The 20,232-nt window shown below is 35.1% G+C and overlaps 1 protein-coding gene across 15 annotated transcripts in view; it reads right to left on the bottom strand.

Annotated features, from left to right (window-relative positions):
- PHF21A (PHD finger protein 21A) overlaps window positions 1–20,232 on the bottom strand; it is a 161,005-nt gene that overhangs the window by 139,079 nt on the left and 1,694 nt on the right. Inside the window, exon 1 of one of the 15 annotated variants that reach the window (XM_023756669.1) lies at window positions 18,576–18,718. The exons of 12 other annotated variants lie outside the window; for them this stretch is intronic. The gene's annotated coding sequence lies outside the window, so the exon portion shown is untranslated. Of the gene's footprint in view, window positions 1–14,230; window positions 14,315–18,575; window positions 18,719–20,232 lie in introns of those variants that run through there. 2 more of the 15 variants (XM_023756664.1, XM_023756662.1) reach the window with 2 other exon arrangements.

The following is a 20,232-nucleotide window of genomic DNA, read 5'->3' as shown; positions in this document are numbered from 1 at the left end:
TCATGCTATCAAGTACAAAAATCCTATTCACAAACATCCATAGCTCACAAAGCTATAAATGTTTTCTGAGTCTAATCATAACATAAACTTAATTACAGGTCAGATTTAGTAAATCACCCCATATCCCAAGACAACTCAAACTCTTATCTTAATAATAAGTTAACCTCAGAACCAAAACTCTTGTCATCAACAACAAAAAACAATAACTTGGGTATCTGTAAGGCATTACAGGAGTTTGGGTCTATCTTGGTGTACAGGGACTTAAGCAAGTGCCTCCGATTAACACTAATGAGTTTTGGGTGTAAAGCATAAACACCAAGGAGGAGGATCCATGCCCAGCTCTGCATCTGCGGAAGCCCTTTCTATTGCACTAACTGCAACTACTGGGAGTTGTTCTCTCAGAAATGGGATAAGAGACCCAAATTCCTACGTCTCTAAAGCACAGAGATAATTCCAATAAGTCACTAAGGAAGGTCACTGGTAAACACCTGATTTAAAAAATACAGAAAAAAAGCTAAACTAAAGGAATGATTAACACTTTAAGACAATTTTATAAAATTGCACTAATACGCACAGAAGAAACTAGTGAACTGTAAACACCTGATTTAAAAAATACAAAAAAAAGCTAAACTAAAGGAATGATTAACACTTTAAGACAATTTTATAAAATTGCACTAATACGTACAGAAGAAACTAGTGAACTGCTGGAGATAAAATACCTCTCACAACAAAATTAAAACACCAAATTTTTAAAATTAGAGCACAGTAAATCCACAGTAGCCAGAACCTTGTCCAAAGAAACATACACACACACACACACAAAATAACGAAACAAAAACTCTTCCCCTGGTGGAGCCCTAAGTACACTACAATCCTTGCTTTTAAAACACAGAAGAAAACTCCTGCTGCACTGATAGCCAGGAATAATCACAGAGTACTTCCAGACAAACGGATAATGATCACAAGCTGCCAAGGACGACCAAAACTAACTAAATAAAAATTATAGCACCTTATTGTGTTCCATACTGCCTCCCTTCTCAATATAGCACTGCTGTACTCACCAGGCTGGAAAATGAGCAGGTGCCTTTCAGGCTATAGAAAAATTAGTCACACATACACACACACACACACACACACACACACACACACACACACACACACCAATCACAAACACAAAGGGAATGATATTCTTTCACTTGAAGGGGCTTACGAAATGCAAGGCTTTGTGGTAGGCCTAGAAAACTAAGAGTAGGCCTTACCGAAGAAGTGAGGAAAAAGACAAGGTTTATCCCAAATCCACAAAGACTAAAAGAATTAACATTCATTTCAATTAAAAGGCTTTGGAAACAATCCATTGTTTAAAATAAATAAAAGAGAACTTAAGATTTCCCCCATTTCTATCACCAAAAGAAAATTAGGATCTTTTCTCTTTTAGTACACAGATTTAGCTCCACAACACAAATAAGAAAGAACCTGAGAAGGCCTGAAAACTAAAAATGGTTCCTTACGTTCACATTTAAAAAAAAAAAATCTATGTAGTCCAACATATTGATTCTTTATCACCACTGCTATCGTTAATGAACATTTAGCTTTTTATCTGTACTTTGAAATGTCAATGAGAAACTGAAACAGCTACAATATGCTGGGGATTTTTAACTTTTTAAACAAAACCCACAAAGAAACAGAGGAGTCTGAAGCATAAAGCCTCAATCAGGCTGATAAGTAAGCAGTCCTAAAACTTGAAAGTGAAAGCAATACAGACCAAAAAGAGAGTTTGCTTGATATTAATGCTAGCCTTTAAAACCAAAAATATGTTCTGTTACAGAAGACTGAAATCAGGGCTTCCATTAACCTTGTTTAAAAAAAAATCCCATGAGCATGGATTTTTTTCCTAAGTCTCTTCATCAGAGCAGCATGGGGTCCCATTAGGCACCCTATTTTACTTCCACCTTATAAATAACGTTAGCTGTTCGCTATTTCCATGGAAACGAAGTACAGAGAAACCCACTTAAATGAATACCGGTTAAAGGAATAAGTTTTATTTTAGAAAGGGCTAGCTGCTTTACATGCACTCTATTGGGGAATACTACAAAGTTGTCTTAAGTATAATTTTTAAAATATTTTTTGGTATAGAGGGAGCTTATTAAGGGTCCTATTAAATAAGTACACTCCTTGCAGTAAACTAAACATGCCAAAGAGCATCATAATGTTAAAGATACCTTTCAATGCAGTACACATGGGTTTAGAATAGATGCACAGCTCCCAAAGACTATGCTTCCCCATGCACTAGGGTAGAATAATTACCCCATGGGTTTAATTTAAACTAATAAAAGCAAGGAAATTCAAAACTAAGGCTACCATCACCTTGTAGTGACTAGTAATGAACAGACCCCACAACTGCAGGCACACAGACAACTTAATACTCTTCCAAAGAGGAGCAAACGAGAGAGCAAATAATTAAGTTCCTAATCACTGTTACTAGGTCCAGGGGTAGCAAGTAATCAAAATTCCCTCCTTAACAAACTATTCATGAGTTGTAACATGTATTCCTTCATCAATCAATACATACGCTCAGCTGAAATAGAACATGGAGAAGGAGAGAGTGCAGAACAAGATTTAGTAATTTCCAACTTCAAGTTGACTCAAATACTGCCCTAGATATTCTAGAAATGACCATTATTGGTGGCCCATAAAAAGTTGCGGATAGGCAAGTGTATATAAAATAAAATGTGATTTGTAAGAGGTAAGAAAACTAAAATCTTTATAGCAGATGTGGTTCTCCATTAAGTTAGTGGTGGCTCAGACATCTTTAATAAGTTAAAAGACAAATGAATTCACTATTATCCTAAAAGGTGACTAACAAACCAACCTGATTATTACCCCAAGTAACTGCTGGCCATGGTTCTCATTGTAAGAGTTTCCTTACAATCTTTTAAATTTCTCCACATTAGGGAAAATGGAGCAGATTTGTTCGGGGGCCTCCAATTATAGGGACTAACAGGGTTCAATTTGACACATTTAGCCTTTGGTAATGCTGTGATAAAACCTTTGTTTTCATCCCCCCACCAAAAGGTGACTAACAGTATTAAATTTACAATGTATGAAAAGAGTTAACATTCTCACACAAACTTTGAGTACATCAATGTATCTATCTGTATTGTGTATTTTAAAAATAAAGTTACGTAACTTGTATATTTTACACACTGTAAGACTGGCAGAATGCTAATAATTGCTGGACTTGGGTAACAGACAGGTGGGGTCTGTTAATATTATTCACTCTACTTCTGTGTATGTTTTTACATTTCCAAAAATATTAATTTTAAAAATCCTACAGATTAAGTTAAGTCTGTTGTCTCTATGTATAGAATTAAATAATGAATGAAATGCCTGGTATAGACCTTTAGAAGCTACTAAATTTAAATCCAACATAGCCACTAACTTAACATCTAACTACAGCTAATTTCAAAGTTTTACTTTTCTTACCAAAACAATTCAGTTAACAATTCAAAACCACTTGGAGAAATCTGTAAAGGGTCTGCCATTTTGCAACTACTAACTAATGAAATGTAAACAATCAACACATAATAACTAGGCATCATAGTCATATTTTGTATTTTACAAACTAAAAGAAATTATATTAGCCCTCTCAATTACTAAATCAAAATAGTTTCAGAATCAGCAACATCAACATTTCCAATTTCTTTTCCGATAGATCCACAGGACTACAGAGGGCAATCGAATACATTAATGCTTCCCATTTCCCTTATCTTAGGTCAGTAACAAGGCTGCTCCTTCCCACACTATGCCCCTAGCTCCCCCCTATCAGACATACAGCAACTTCTGAGGTAAAAAGGTCTTTTTCTATTCTCTCCCTTAGTCCAGCTATACAATGTTTCACACTCAGTTACTTCACAAGTGATTTTAAGCTATCCATTATCCAATTCCTGGCCAAGGGCCCAAAATGAGGAGGTACACAAACTATTAAAGCCTTAAGGTCTTAATAACAGCTCTCTGTTTAAAAACTAATAATTGTGGTGTTTTGTTTTATTTTTAAGAAAAATAGAATAGGATGGTGGTGGCTTTGGAGGAAGTGATGAACAGCAGCACATTGGGGATGGATAGACAGAGAAGAGACAGCAAAGAGATAGTAAGGAAGAGAGAAAGAGGAAAGGCAACGGAGGAGTGTGCACAATGGATGGTAGTATTTCTCTATAAAGTAGCTCAAGTACCGCCAAACCAGATTGTTCCCGCACAAGTAAGTGTCCCAGGAGCTCAGCCCAGTCATAGGCAGCCCCACCTTTTACAAATTAGGCAGGGGCAAACTGATTTTCAAAATAGTATAATTATTTAAATCAATCCCAAAGACCCCATAGAGTCTATTTCTAACTTCTATATTTATTAAAATGAAATAACTTTTAAACCTTTTACAATTCCATTTACCCAAGAGAAGCAATTTTTACAGGCTCTGCATTCAGGCTGAAGAAAACTTAATACTGTACATAAGCTATGCTAATTCTAAAGCTGCAAAGCTTTACTTACTGACCACTCTAGCTATTGTAAAGTAACATTATAATTTTTTAACTGAAAGAAAACTATACAGCCTGCTATAAAATTGCTTAATTTTAAAAATATATGTTGAGCTAAAGTACAGCACTTTATCAAAACAAACCTGTTGGAATTTCTACTCAGAGAAGAACACAGACAAAACAAAATATAGTAAATACTTCTATCCACTTACAAGACCTTTATCAAATGATGCAGTTGGGTAAATGAGAAAAAAAGTTAAGGGAAGTTATTACAACATACCCTTGAACAATATGGGTTTGAACTGTGCAGATCAACTTATACAGGGAAGAGAAAAGAATCCGCACATGTTCCAACCATGTTGGTCAAGGGTCAACTGTGTTCTACTTTAACTCAAATGCTCACCAGTGATAATATATAGCATATTCCGGATGTTTTGGGATGCTATTACAAACACATTTGTTGAATCCCAGAAAAAAAATAACTATACAAAGGTCAAAAAAGTTTCAGATCCAAATTAGTAGTGAAAGAATAAAAGTAATTCTGCTTCACACTTAATGATCATTCCCCTTTCCTCAATTACTGGTTTTACTTACCAGATAGATAGATACACATACACACTCACATACATATAAACATACTAATCCATATATTAAAAACACAAATTTCTTAGTAAAAAAAAAACCCCAATCTTAATGCTGAGATCACTGTAAGGCAGCGACTTAAAGGGTGGTTTTTATCACAATCAACTTGTTCTCAGGCCCAGTGTCTAGACCAGCCGTGGGCAAACTACGGCCCGCGGGCCGGATCCGGCCCGTTTGAAATGAATAAAACTAAAAAAAAAAAAAAAAAGACCGTACCCTTTTATGTAATAATGTTTACTTTGAATTTATATTAGTTCACACAAACACTCCATCCATGCTTTTGTTCCGGCCCTCCGGTCCAGTTTAAGAACGCATTGTGGCCCTCGAGTCAAAAAGTTTGCCCACCCCTGGTCTAGACTCAGTATAGGTAACACATGACAATTAAATATAAAGAAAATAGCAATTGCCATAAAAAAAAAGGCCAGGCACCAGATGAAAGGAAATTTCACAAAGTCAAAATACCCCAAATCAAAAGGCAAATAAAACTGTATCCATCATTACCAGAAAGCATTCTTGTGCCACTTTTGTATGTCTGGGGTTCTATAGTTGTTTCCATTAGTTATTACATCCAAGCATGTGCTCTCAAGGGCTAACCACACACAGATACAATTTGTCCTGAGCAGTAGACCCAATGCACTGACTAGTTAATTAGTATTTTGGACTTGTGAGTTACAATGACTAGTCTAATACTTACTACCTTGACGCTAAGTCACCTATTGTAAGCTGCACCAATATTTTGGTATAAAAAAAGCTTGTATCACTAGGGTTTTAATAAATATAAAGTGCCCTGAAATACTTTTTAAAGTCCCTGTTAAATCTAACATATTCCCACTTATTTTCTCTTTCTCTTGGAGGTATTCACAAACAAAGATTCATTAGATACACTTTCCCATCCACACATTTTCTCACTATGACATTTCAGGAAAATACTCTCCTTTCCAGCTAAGCTGTTCCCATATTTACTGTTTTCCCATAAACTTTTAGTGGGACTGTAACACTAACAATGATAACAGCAGTTATTGCTTATCAAATGACTTAAGATTTCTCCATTTTATCTTCACATCAATCCAAGGAGGTTGATATCATCATCCCTATATCATAGAAAGTGAACAGCACAGTGCTTGGTACACAACATGAATGGGAGAAATCTTTTTTGAGAGGAGCTTAAATAATTAGTCCAAGGTCACACACTCAACTTAAGTGGCTGTACCGGTATTCCAATCCAGAGGTCAGGCCCCAAAGCTAAGGCTTTTGCCCCACTATTCAACATCAGTCTCAAGCCTTGAGAAGAGAAGGAAGGAGTCCAGAATTAAAGGTAAGTAATAGTACCGAATAATAGCTACCATTTATTTGGCACTTAGTAGGTGTTGGGCACTTCTAATTGTTACCACATTAACTCATTTATTCCTCATAACCACCTCAGCAGGGTACTATTATTTATTCATATTCTACAGATGAAGAAACGGAGGCAGAGGCACAGAGGGTGAAGTGATTTAGCCATAGTCACAAGAGCTAATACAGGGCATGCCAGGATCTGAGCCAATGCAGCCTGGCTCCAGCTCCAGCTCCAGCTCCAGCTCTGGTACTCTCAACCACTGCCATGCTAAAACTTTCCCTTCACTTGAGTTGCAAGAAATCAGAACGTTTAACCTTTTAAACAATATTACTAAATTATAAGCCTTTGTACTTTGACTAATTGAGAAAAAACGGTAGCGCTTTTCTAAGCATGCGCACCAGACTACTTTACAGGATATGCCCCCGGTGATTAGATCACTACACAGTTCAGGAAGTCACACACTGTAAATCTGGTGAAGAGCCCCCAGCCCATCTCTCTCTACACTCAGACCCACACCAACCATGCAATGAAAGATACGGGCAATTCAGTGATGTCCCAGCGCAATCTTCTATAAAATAAATGTCACTCTGGAAGTATCCAAGTGTATATAGTACCCTTTCTCTCCTTTCCAACACGATAAAAAATACCACAAAAGGAATGAATGAATCAAAGCTACTTAAAAATCATAACAAATGTCCAATGATAACTACAAATTTAAATGAGAAAAAAATGCAAAATTCTCATAGTTTTGCAACTTGTCCAAATTCTACATTCAAAACCCACTAGGCCTCTTTGAAAAACTCAATTCTTAGACTAGCTCATTATCATAAATGTCCCTTCAAGGGTGCAGAGAAAAGCCCACTTTTTGCCTCCAATTCTACATATCTTGATATGCATATTTATCACAAGAATCATTACTCTTACATTATTAAGTTATTGGGCTTTTTACCCTAATGTCTATAAATATGACAATGTGTTTAATTACATAAACAAAATATTATGCATGGACTTAATATTTGTATATTAATATATAACATACATAGAAAACAAGTATCTAGGACAGGACTGGACCTGGAGGTACTGAGAACCTGACACAATGAGAACAGGAACTATTGCAGCTCCCTCCATTGACATCGTAAAGTTGCCACATTTTCTGGGCTCTCTTTTGAATTAATGTGGCATCTGTTCCAAGTACAGCATGCTAACATTTTACTAAAAGATATTTTCATTCTACATTTGTATCTGGTTTGCTTATTATTTGAACTACTGTTTTATTTCAGTGGTCATTATTTCTTTATACCAACTTGTCCATTTGGCTTTCCTAATCTATCTCCCCTGAGCACAAAATGGGTGGGGAGAAACCATCAGCTTAAAACCCTCTAAACAGCAATAATTACAATATGCTTTGCATATAGATGAAATAAAGAAAATAGGCAGCACAAAGATTTTTGTAGGCTTTTTAGTATTGGGTCCTGATAAGTTAGCAGCATCTGTTCCTTTCAGAAAAAGAATTCTTTGCTCTGAGGTACTGAAGGGCTGGGGGGAGGGGGAAGGAAGAAAAGTAAACAAATACGAAATAGAATAATTTAAGTTACAAAGTTTGGTCTCCATGAAATGATGCTTTCAATAATTTTCACATATCCAACTCTATCTAGTGGTAATTGCTTTTTAAGGCATCCTCAAAAAACGCTGCAGCAAAAAGCCAAATACAACCAGTTGTATTTAACATGCATGCTGCATACTCCACAATGTTACGTCATATCAGGCACAGAGAAGACGCTTACCAAGCTATCCTGCATTCTATAAACTGCCTAACAACAACAGAAAAGGCACTCCATAGTGGGAGTAGGAGCTGTCAGGGTAGGCAGCCTTTTCCCTTTGGTCAACTCTGAAGGAAACAAATAAGGCTTATATTTCTGTCTTTTAAGCTCACCTCTCTCAAGGCCTTTACTCTCCATCTTCCAGCCTTTCTCAGAAAGGAAGGCTGTTTCTTTAAAATTAAAAAGCTGCAAAAGATCACTCCAACTTAAAAGCCCCACACCTTATACCAACTGTCCTCCAGATGTCCCTATGGCTTCCTCTTCTGTAGGAGAATGGCCTATCCAGAGCACTAGTCTCTGAGGGAGTGCACCCACCCTGGGGAAGGATGGCAGCCATGGGAAAAAATTATCACAACTTACATTTTTAAATCTCATCCTTTTTTAAATTTCACATTTTCTGTGCATTTTATAACATACATAAAATACTAGGTTCAGAAAATTATATATAAATACACATTTCACTGGCCATAATTTTTAAAAGTTTGGAGACTACAGATTAAGAAGCCTGAAACTAAGATAAGAGTCAGGAAAATTAGGCTCTGACACTAACTTACTCTAATTCTTGTCTTGGCCTCAGTTTTGCTATCCATGATATCAATTGTTTGAGCCCTTTATACACACTATTACAAGAAATAATAAAATACTGTAGGCCTATGGCATGGTCTGAGCCACACAAAATGACAAATACATATGAATGCTATCAATGAGAAATACTCTTAATTTGGCTTAAACTTTGGCTATACTATAGTTTAAATAAACTGCTATGCCCTATCAGACTCCATTCTTAGAATTTCAAGGACAGGCTTTAGCACTTTGACTGAATTTAGGTCTAAAGAAGCATAAAGCACCATTGATACAGAGAGTGCATTTCTAGTATTAGAAAGACCTTTTTTAAAAAACAAACAAACAAAAACTTCTATAATAAAAAACTTATTACCTATGAAATAAATTTAATTTAAAAATTATAAAGGTAAATTATAATAACCTTACTAACAAGTTAAAACTCTCAAAGCCAGAATCAGGAGATTATATTTAATGTAGTTAAATAAGGCCTTGAGTGTGTCTTTTGTATATAATGCCAGAAAAAAAATCACTGGCACTCGATAAATTACTGGCACATCCAATTAATTTACCTTGTTTTGTTTTTTTAAAAACTGCTTTTTAAAATGCTGGTTTAGCCCTAGTCGGTTTGGCTCAGTAGATAAAGCGTCAGCCTGCGGACTGAAGGGCACATGCCTGGGTTGCGGGTTCAATCCCCAGTAGGGAGCGTGCAGCCAATCAATGATTCTCTCTCATCATTGATGTTTCTATCTCTCTATCCCTCTCCCTTCCTCTCTAAAAAGAAAAATCAATAAAAAAATATTTTTAATAAATAAATAAAATGCTGGTTTACCAGTATAGCATTTGATGATGGTTGAGTAAGGATAGGGGTGGGGGTGAGGTCAGCCAACGTTAACACATTAAGATGTGAGTACCAGGCCTAATTCCTATGCAGGGTATCTGTATGCTGATTAAGCAGTACTGGTTTGAGTTTCTATTATTCAAAACATTACAAGGGTTTTCTTAGTTTTAAAACCCTATTTTACTTTATAAATATTGAATTAATGACTCCTAACAACCCAGAAGAGAGACTACCAGTTAAAAAAAAATTCATCTGAAACCACATCTCTTCATAACTAGCTACCAAAATAACCTAGTAGAATTTAATTCTGAAAATGATGCCTCCTAAATTACTTGTGTAGGACAGAAAACAATGTTGTCATTTTAAATTGGTTAACATTTTTTTAAGTTTTAAAAATAATAATGATCATCTTTAAGGCATTAGGCACAAATAAAAAGTACTCAAAATGATTTTTGTCCATAGGTAATAATCATCCTAGACCTAGGGCATTAGGTTTATCATCTTTTTTTAGCATTAACACTATTACAGATATTCTCCTTCCCCTCACCCCTCACCCCTGGCCTTCACCACATTACTGTCTGTGTCCATGTAGGTTTATAATCTTAATTTATGAATCTTACCCACCTTTCTCCTTCCAACTCCACTCCAACTTCCTACCTGTGCCTTATTTTAAAAAATAGCAAGTTTTAAAAATAGCCATGTGTAAAAAGCAGATTTCAAGTATTATGGTATAATTCTATTTATTTTTTAAAATATATATTATTTTAAATGCACATATTGAAATGCACAGGAAAATTTAAAAGAAGAATGAGAATGGGATAACTTTAATTTTCTACGTTATATATATCTATATTGCTAGAATTACTTTCATAACTCTGAAAGTAATTTATAATATTTCTTAAAAGGATATACTTATCATCAAATCCTCTAAAATGTTGATAGTTACAAAACACTAATTGAAATAGCAAATGTAAACTACATATTTGCATCTACTATGAAAATGTACAAAATAACCTACCCTGCTAAAGTGCTCAACTTCCAACCTTTAAGAAGTAGATAGTAGCCCTGACCGGGTGGCTCACTGGTTGCAGCGTCATCTAGTACACCAAAAGGTTTCGGGTTTGATTCCCAGTCAGGGCAACCTTAGGTTTCAGGTTTGACATCCGGTTGATGTCTGTCTGTCTGTTTCCCCTTCCCTTCCTTCCTTCCTCTCTCTCTAAAATCAATAAAAACATATCCTCAGGTGAGGATAAAAAAAAAAAGAAGAAGAAGAACAACTAGACAGTAGGCCCCATCCCTGCTAGGCACTGTGCTTGGTGATGTGCATATCCCAAATGCCTTCATTTCAATTCCATTCCAATGCATATTATTTTCCTAACCCAAACCAAATCAACATGAAACATTCTAAAGTGGCACTCCTTTGCTATGGCCATTTCAGTAAGCAGAAAACTTCTTTAGTAATTCACTTTCTGTGGGAATTACATAGTTTAGTACAGCATTATGACTTAGGAGAGGCTCTGGAATCAAACTTGGGCTTGAATTTAGACTGTATCATTTGCTACCTACATAATTCCAGGGAAGCCTTTATTTCCTCATCTGTAAAATGGGGGTAGGGTAATACTAGTAAGTCCTCAGAATATTGCTGTGAGGACTAAAATTAAGTGAGATCCTATATGTAAAAAGGCTTATTAGCACAGTACATAACATTAGCACAGTAAATGTTAACATAATATTATTATTAATATCATAACAACAGGTAATTCTAAAGTATGAAAACTGTTCACAACTTGCCAAACATTTGAAGTCTTATAGCTACACCATTTCTCTAAGAACAAATATACATATTTGTGTAAGATTATTTATTAACATATAAAAATGTTTTTCAGCATGCACGTAATTAAAACTTTTCATTACAACACACCAGTACAGTTATATTTGTGTGTACACACAAGCGCGCGCTCACACACACACACACACACACACACACACACACACACACACAAACGAGTCAGCACATACTGTTAAGAACTACCCTGTAAATATGTTAAGAACTTGTCTCCTGGCCATAGTGGTGGTGTGTGTGTATAGGCGGGGTTCAGATCACCAATTATGTTTCTAACTCATACATTTAAATTTTTAAAAATATTAACATTAACATGGCATGAACAAATATCTTAAAATCCAGCCATCTGTTAGTGAATTAAAAACTCCATTTATATATACTACTCTAGTCTATAAAGTACATTCATGAGTATTACCTCATCTAATCCTTTTAACAGCATAGTGAAGCAGGCTTTTATCATTATGCCCATTTTACCACTGAGAAAACTAAATCCCAGCCAGGCTGAATTTCCCAAGAGTGCACAGCTAGTGACAGGCCTGGTCTTCTGACATCACCACAACTGTTACACTACATTGGCCTGGGACATTTCATTTTTTAAAAAGACAGAAAATTGTGCTCAGTAATTTAGGCGTGTCAGAGGACTCTATAGGGAATTACATGTCTGTCAGTTGTACTCTCATTTCCTTTCTTTATTTCCAACTTTAGTATTTCAGGAATTTCACAAGTACATGTAACTATAAAATGTAGATAAAGAGAATTCACCCAAACCTGATATTTCCTGCAGTGGCCAATTAATACCAGAGACCACTTTCCCCTTATATTTAGCCCATTGTATTTAACCTCTTTGTAATGATTGAATTTATTTCATTTTAATATTAGGTCCTGAAAAGACAAGTTACTATAAAATAAATTGAACCATTTATAATGTGACTTGCATATCAGACCAGATTCTATAAATTCTGACACATCTAAAAAAATCTATATAATGTCTAGTATACAAACATTAACAAATTTCAGTTCATATTTATGAGGGAGGAAAAGGTTAGTGTTATTATAGTGGTTTGGTTTGTTATGTAAACAAGTACTTAAATGATTACTACAAAAGGCAGAGTTTTCTAAAATGAATACAGCAGCTCTCAGCAATAATATTCCAGGAACTCTGCACAAGGGAAAAAGCTGGAGTAGATATTAGCCAAACAGGTAAGAAAGGCATTTCCCTGATTCTGCATACACTCAAACTAAGGCACATACAACTTATGCTTACTTTTTTCAATATTCCCAGGTGTCCCTTTCTCTTCTCAAAAACCAAAAAGGGACCATCCATGCAGATAAAAATACCCTACAAATTCAAGAGCCTAAAAGAAGTCAGAGCAGCCTGAAAGAGAAAAAGAATATAGAGACATACAATTTTTTTTAACCTAACATTTCAAGTACAACCCACATACTTGAAACTACATTTTCTTTCTGGGGCTGCTCACTGGCCTCGATTACATCAATCCTGTAACACTGTGAATTGTGGTGATAGATTGGTTCATGCCTCTAAATGCAATAGAATTTTTCCAAGATTATACATACTGTGATATGAAGAACATTTTTGCAGCATCTTATTTTCATTAATCAATTAGTTTGGATATTCTACCAGTGCAAACATTACGAATAAAGAAATTTTCATTATCGTCTAAACTTTCCAAAGTCAATCAAAAGCTGTGGTACAGTGGCAACAAGTACTAAGTAGGCAGAATTGAACCTGGTTAAAATGCTGCTACTATTGGTTGGTTGTCTACTTTGGGCATATATCACATTGGGAGAAATTAAGGTGCAAAGACATCTTATTTACAGCAAAAAATTCTAAGAAATTGCCACATCATTACCATAGCCCAAAAATCTCAAGGCCTTGTTAGAACAGCCTGGGCTTCCGATCAAATAATACAAAACAGAAGAAAAATGTAAAGCATGGTATTTTTTTTTAAATAGCAATAACCACTGCTACTGCTGCTGCTGCTAATTCTAAACATTTACTGAGCCTTTATTATGTGCCAGGCATTGTGCTAAGCAGTTTCACAGATTTTAACATTTAATCCCTACAACAACACTCTGATATTAAAGTATTAGAACTCTCAGAGCAACAGAAATTTTAATTTTATAAATGATAATATAAGCAAATTATTAAAGAAACTTTACATTTTTTCTACCTTTCACACTATAGCTTTGAGTGTTAAGTTTACACTAAAACCACATTCCTTTTCAGGACTCTGTCTTCTATTTAAAGAATACTGTGCTTCAAGATGCTGACAATTATTACAGAAGAATAAAAAAAACTCTGCATGTAAATACTGACACACACACACAAAAACAAACCCTTCCATCCAACTTTACCTAGTAACTGACCCCATGCAAAAAAAAGAGAACAGCATATACATATCAGGCCCTACAACTAACTATAGACTTCTAATGCCCATACTATCATTCAGTAATGCTATAATTATAGAGAGACCAATATCATCACAGACAAAAACAATTTATAATTGCTAAGTCAAGTTTTGAATATATATACACATACATATATATCTGTTATTTTACATACAAATCTTATAGTAGCTAATAAAAACAACCAACTAATCTAAGGTAAACTAAAACACTAGGATGTTTCTGAAGACTCACTTTAGGATATCAGCAGCATCATAATCATGATATTAGCAATCAAACTTTACTTAGCAGAAAGTTCTTAGAAGCTTGGGAAGCTATGTATAAAATGGAGTAGACAAGAGGGAAGGGTTCCCTGTGCTGTTTAAATCAACTACAGGTCCCAGCATGCAACACTCTAATCTGGAGTTAAGCAAAAAATCACAATGCATCCTGGGACTTGTAGTAAGTAAACCACTTCACTCTACCACAGTTAAGTTTCAACAAAATCTTAACTATCTAACACAATTTGACTAGGTCTTATTATTATGGTCAAATTCAGATCTCATTTGTTTGTTCTCTACTCTGGCACTGTTTCTTTAGCACATAATTAAAAAAGTATCAATTTATATTTAACTCAACATTTTCACATTAGAAAAACCTTAAACAGGATAAGTACATAAAAGGAATGCTTAAAAAGCAGAAAGTTTGATATAATTTTAAAATTATATTTAAATACATAATTTTTGAAACAATTTTCTCAAAGTTTCCTTGGATCAGTTTTTAAGCTCTCTATCCCACTCCCAAAATAAAAGAGTTTTAATTGTTTCACCAGGTTTCCTCTTAACAGTCTTTCAAGTTAGGTTTTATAAATAATTTTCCTTAAAAGTCTTATAAGAAAAAATTTCCCATACACTCTAATACTGTCCACTAGGATAGCAGTTATGTGTATGTATTACAATGCTTACAGTAATACATACACATAACATCATCAGACACACCAAAAAAAAAACAGTAAGTTCCTCACTTGTCAAGTCCTTACTCAAAATTTACTCCCTCAACTTTCACCCTTCTCTCTCTCTCTCTCTCTCTCTCTCTCTCTCTCTCTCTCTCTCTCTCTCACATACACACACACACACACACACGCACACGCACACGCACACACACACACACACCTATTTCTGGAAAGAACACTTAGGAAAATATATTCCAACTACAAACCCATTTCTCTCAGCCACTGACCTCTTCTAAAAACACAAAGATTTTCATTAAAACTATCAATAACATGTCCAACCCCAAGCAGATAACTTGGAGCTGCAATCTATGTTTATTCAGATTCTACATTCACCCCTATGTTTTGCAAGACTGAAGGAGGAGGCTGGGAAAGAACTAAGTGCAATCTGCATCAGGAGGCCTAACACAGGTGGTGGGTTATTTTCAGGCAACAGCACCTTCACAAACATGCTGTGGAATACAATCCAAGAAATTCCTAACAAGAAAAGATAAGCTGGCAAACAAATTTAACACAATCCAGCTAAAAATCACCTGCAACACATGCTACTACATTTCACCATAAAAGTGACAGGCTACAACAGGATCTGAAGCTTCATCAATACAACATACTGTCCATAAGGCCAGAGATAGCAGTTGCCATGGTTACTATCACCCACTTTTATCAGGAAATTATTGTCATTACTCTGAAGTTTTTGGTACTTATTTAAAATAAAAAAAAACAGTTTAGGGTTCTAACTGTTAATTGAGTGAAAAAATCAACTACTGCTTGATTTGTAAGTATGCTGCCTTAGAAATGCACATGGTTAACAATACTTGGATCTGCAGCAGGAAAAAATCAATTCCTTTCTGCTGCTCCTTCTCCTCAAGTACTGACAGTTTGTATTCTCAATGCAGCCAAAACAATAAAACAAAAACCATCTTTTTGGCTTCTGTGTTTAAGTTATTTTTCTCCCCTAGGCCCACAACCAGAGTCAAAGCCTAGATCACCAACCTGTTAGGCCCCAACTCCTATCTCCACATTACCGGTTCACTTTTTTGTCTACTTAAAAAGGCAGAAGAACACTTCCGTAGATGACTCCAAAATATAGGAAAAAAATAGTTTCCTTCAATGAGACCTGCTCACAATTTTTTGAAGGGGGGGGGGGGGCTTGCAGTGTATTGGAGGGAGAGAGAAATGGAGGGGTATTCAAACTTCCCAACAAATGACTAGGGTAAGAAAGTTGCTTTAGAAAAACCCAAAGGATGACTGAACCTCACATTTTAGCTCTAAAAGGGAAGAGCTCACCACCACTCCAGTTTAAGACTGAATTGATAGACAAGTAATATGAAAATTATTTTTACAAGTCTATTTCAACATTCTTACAAAAGATAACTGTTCAAAAATTTAATATATAAGAATTATATGAAAGCCTACAAAATTATATAGCCACATATATACACAAACACATAAAGAAAAAAGCATATACTATTTAACAAATAATTACCTATAATAAATTTAAAGCAGTTTTAACAAATTACCTCTTTTTAAAAAAAACCTCAAAGCAGCAAAAATACACACCTGGTAAAGTTAAAGTAATCAGAATATTTTGCTATGCTGCTTAAGAATACTTAGGAGTCTACAAAAAAGCCCATGTACAAAAGTTCTGGAAAAGTTAACATAAATCATTAATATTTCCCAGCACAGATTAATATGAAGATTCAAACATGTTTCAAGAAATGAGCTCTGAATATAGATATAAAGGAATTCTGTCAAAGGTTAGAGACCTAAAACTTTAATCTCTTCCTTTTCTCCCTTTGAATAGTAATTAAATACAAAAGCCTTCGGCAGTAAGATACTAAGGATACAAAATTTAAAAGCGCATTAATATAACCTTAACTTCAGTATTTCAAGAAAAGCTTTAAGTATTCACTGTCTGTGGGATGGAAAAGTTAATATTACCCTGAGCAGTTTCATTTTTATCAAAACAGTTAAATGTTTTTCTCACTATTCACAGAAGCAAGTTTCTATATTTAATTACTAATTGGGGTTATTTCATAAAGAACAGTCACTTCTAAAATTTAAGATATGCTCATAAACACAGGGACTTCTAATTATCTACATTTTATTTTATTTTGGTCAAAATTTGTGAACACGCGATTAAGAAAGCCACAGCTTAGGCTCTGAGTGTTAAATTTTTGTGTTATTTTTACACAGAAATACTTCAGTGTACTCCTCTAGATTTGAGTAGTCATTTCCTCATGCATCCCTCCAAAAAAAAAGATATACACATGTACCTAATACTAATGCACACAAGTACACATCTTTTACACTTTGAAACAAGTTTAAAAGATTTAGTAAGAATTTTTCCCAAAGTTAGCAGAATCAATCAAAACAATCAAAACCTCAAGCATGACATCTGTTACTCTGTGCGTTAATAAGAGTCTACAAAAGAATTGAGAATTTAAATATTCACTAAAATCAACTACTATCGTATCAATGGAGAAATGAAGAAAAACTTTAATAGGGGATACACATTTCACAAGATCTACAAAAGGAAAAGTGATCTTTTTCTTAAATTATGAGAAACTGCCTTGGCAGCATTTTTTAAACAAAGCTTCAAAACTGTAACAAAGAGCTTTTTGGTAACCACAGCAGTATTTTTTTTTAAAAATCATAAGGTGTTTGGGGTGCACTTTTAATGCACTCATTTCCCAAATGATATGGAGAAAGTTAACATTTTAAAGACAGAAGCTTCTGTCCATGCATTAATTAGTAACCTATCTCAACAACTTAACATCTGCATGGCTTCTGACAATTTACAAAGAACGCTCGCATGTATTATCTCATTTGATCTTACTTAGAAAAAAGTACAGCATTATGCCTGGAAAACAGACAAAACTCAAAGCAGGTTTATCAAATTTTCTATACATTCTTAAGTTTTTAAACTTTGACATAAAACTTTACACGCCACCAAGTAGGATGATATTTCCAGAGATAAATCAGTTCACCTAATACTAACAAGAGTTTCAAATGACCATGTGCTATAAATGCTATGAAACTACTTTTATCTCTATGGAGTTATTGTTAAGTGTTACTAATGGACATATCATCAGCAATGATCTATACCCACAGATATAATTTTACTTATATTTCAAGAATCTCAGTCTTTGGAGGCCAGTTCAAATACATCAACCATATGTATTTATAAAGCCGATTACCTAAGAATTTACCTATTAGGATAACTGTCCATAGATTTGAGAGAAAAATAAACACAAAAAGTATAAAATTTTCTCCATACAGTATCTCCCTTTCCAAAATCTCAAGTAACTCTTCCAAAATCTCAGGTACTACTTGTATTAATATTATAAGGATGATCACAAAATGTCCCAATTCATACCAACTACTTTTGTTTATAGCCATTGTACATAATACAAGACTAATTCCTCTTCGAAATAATTCCAACAGCATTCTGTAACTAGGCGCAGCATCCTTAAGATATCCACAAAAGTCTACTTTGTGTAATATCGTAAGCAAGTAAAAAGCAGTCAAAGAGTTCAGTTTTAAATAGCATATGTAATTTATTAATGGAATTTTTTTTAGTGAACTTACTCAAAATCTTTCTGGAACTTTAGGGTGTTAATCCTGTTGCTTAGTTGAAGCTACGAAGAGCTATATTAAGTACCAAGACCCTCAAAATTCAGAGAGTTGCTTTATCTTGCTGTAGCACCTCCTGCTGGATAGCATTTAGAGCTCTTCATGTAAGCAGGAGAAGAATATATCTGAGGCAACTCCTTCCAGAAGATTGAATAGGAAAAAGGATGGACCCTTCAAAACTAAAAGAAATAGGGCCCCATCCATCACTTTAACTCTTAAAAATAAAATCTGGCATAGGGTATAAGTCTCTTTAACCTATTACGATTCCAGACCCATAAAGACCTGCCTAAGTCCAACGTGCAAAATGCTTAAAGAAAGCTTGTAAAATTACCTAAAAACTATTTAAAACCCATCAAAAGCACTCAAGCAAAAGACTATTATGGCCAGGCAAGCAATGCCAGTCATATTGGAAATACTATTATATTAACAAAAGCAAAAGTCTGACATAAAGAAAAGCACCTGGAATATTTTTAACATGTTAGCCAGAAGTTTGTGTTTTGAGAATTTTCTGCACTACTACTACGCTCTTCATTTAAGGATAGTTGTACCACTACAGAAGTTTTAAGTACAGACATATTTTTTACAAACATGAGTAACTACACATAAAAACATCCTCTTTGCCATCAAAAGCTATTCCTGAGATTTTAAAATTCATTCTTCATTTTAAATAGCCCCTATAGCTCATTTTAATTAAGCCCATGATGTAGACCCCTTATACAAGTGGAGACAGAAAAAGAATAGGCAGGCACTTACCAAAATGAAAATGAAAATAGTATTTCCAATAAAAATGGAGTAACAGTTTCCTACAAAACCGTGAAACCAAGTAAATTGTGAAACTTTTAAAAAAAAAGGGGGGGTGGGGGTAGGGGTGGGGGGGAGGGGGCTAGTCTTCAAAACCAAAAGAAAAGCTGACCTATTTATGTCTACTGCCCAAACATGAGTGAATACCAAATGTAAACAAACAACATAAACACTGAAAAGTACACTTAGGTCTAAGCCCCAATTTCAGTTTCTTTACCAGGCCCTCAATGAAACTGCAGATGTTGATGAGAATCCTCTATAAAAGGAGATATTCCGGCTCTCTGCCCTAAAGAACCCCTATAAAGTGTGCCTGTGAAAAGGCTTCCTTCCTAGAGTGCACACACTGCTTTAAAAAAAAAAAAACTTTCACCAGTCCAAATTAATCTGATTCTAATATTCAGCTATCAATTATTAATATACAAATGCTCTTCCTTCTCTAAAGTCCCCAGCTAAAGCATCCACATTCCTAACACCTACTATTAAAAAATGAAACAGCTCGCTCCCCGGCGATGGGGCAAATCTTTGAAATCCAAAACACAGCCACAAAGTTCACTGTCAAGGCCAGTGCCGAGGCCCACACAGGCCCGGACCTTCACTCCCATCTGAGATTCTGGAGAGCCATCCATGCAAAGACATCCTTTAAAAACGACACAATGTGGACGTGCAGAGTGAGACCCTCCACTTCAAGACCCAAACAAAGAATATTTCCACAGATGACCGGAATATGATGACACCAGATTTCATCAATGAAAACAAAACCTGCCTACCATCAGCAGTCATCCCCTGGTCGCCACAACTCAACTACTTAGAA

Source organism: Myotis lucifugus, unplaced genomic scaffold (genome assembly GCF_000147115.1).
Source record: "Myotis lucifugus unplaced genomic scaffold, Myoluc2.0 scaffold_97, whole genome shotgun sequence".
In the NCBI taxonomy this organism is placed as follows: domain Eukaryota; kingdom Metazoa; phylum Chordata; class Mammalia; order Chiroptera; family Vespertilionidae; genus Myotis; species Myotis lucifugus.
The sequence above is the reverse complement of the archived record's forward strand: the minus strand, read 5'-3'. Positions and strand labels throughout refer to the sequence as shown.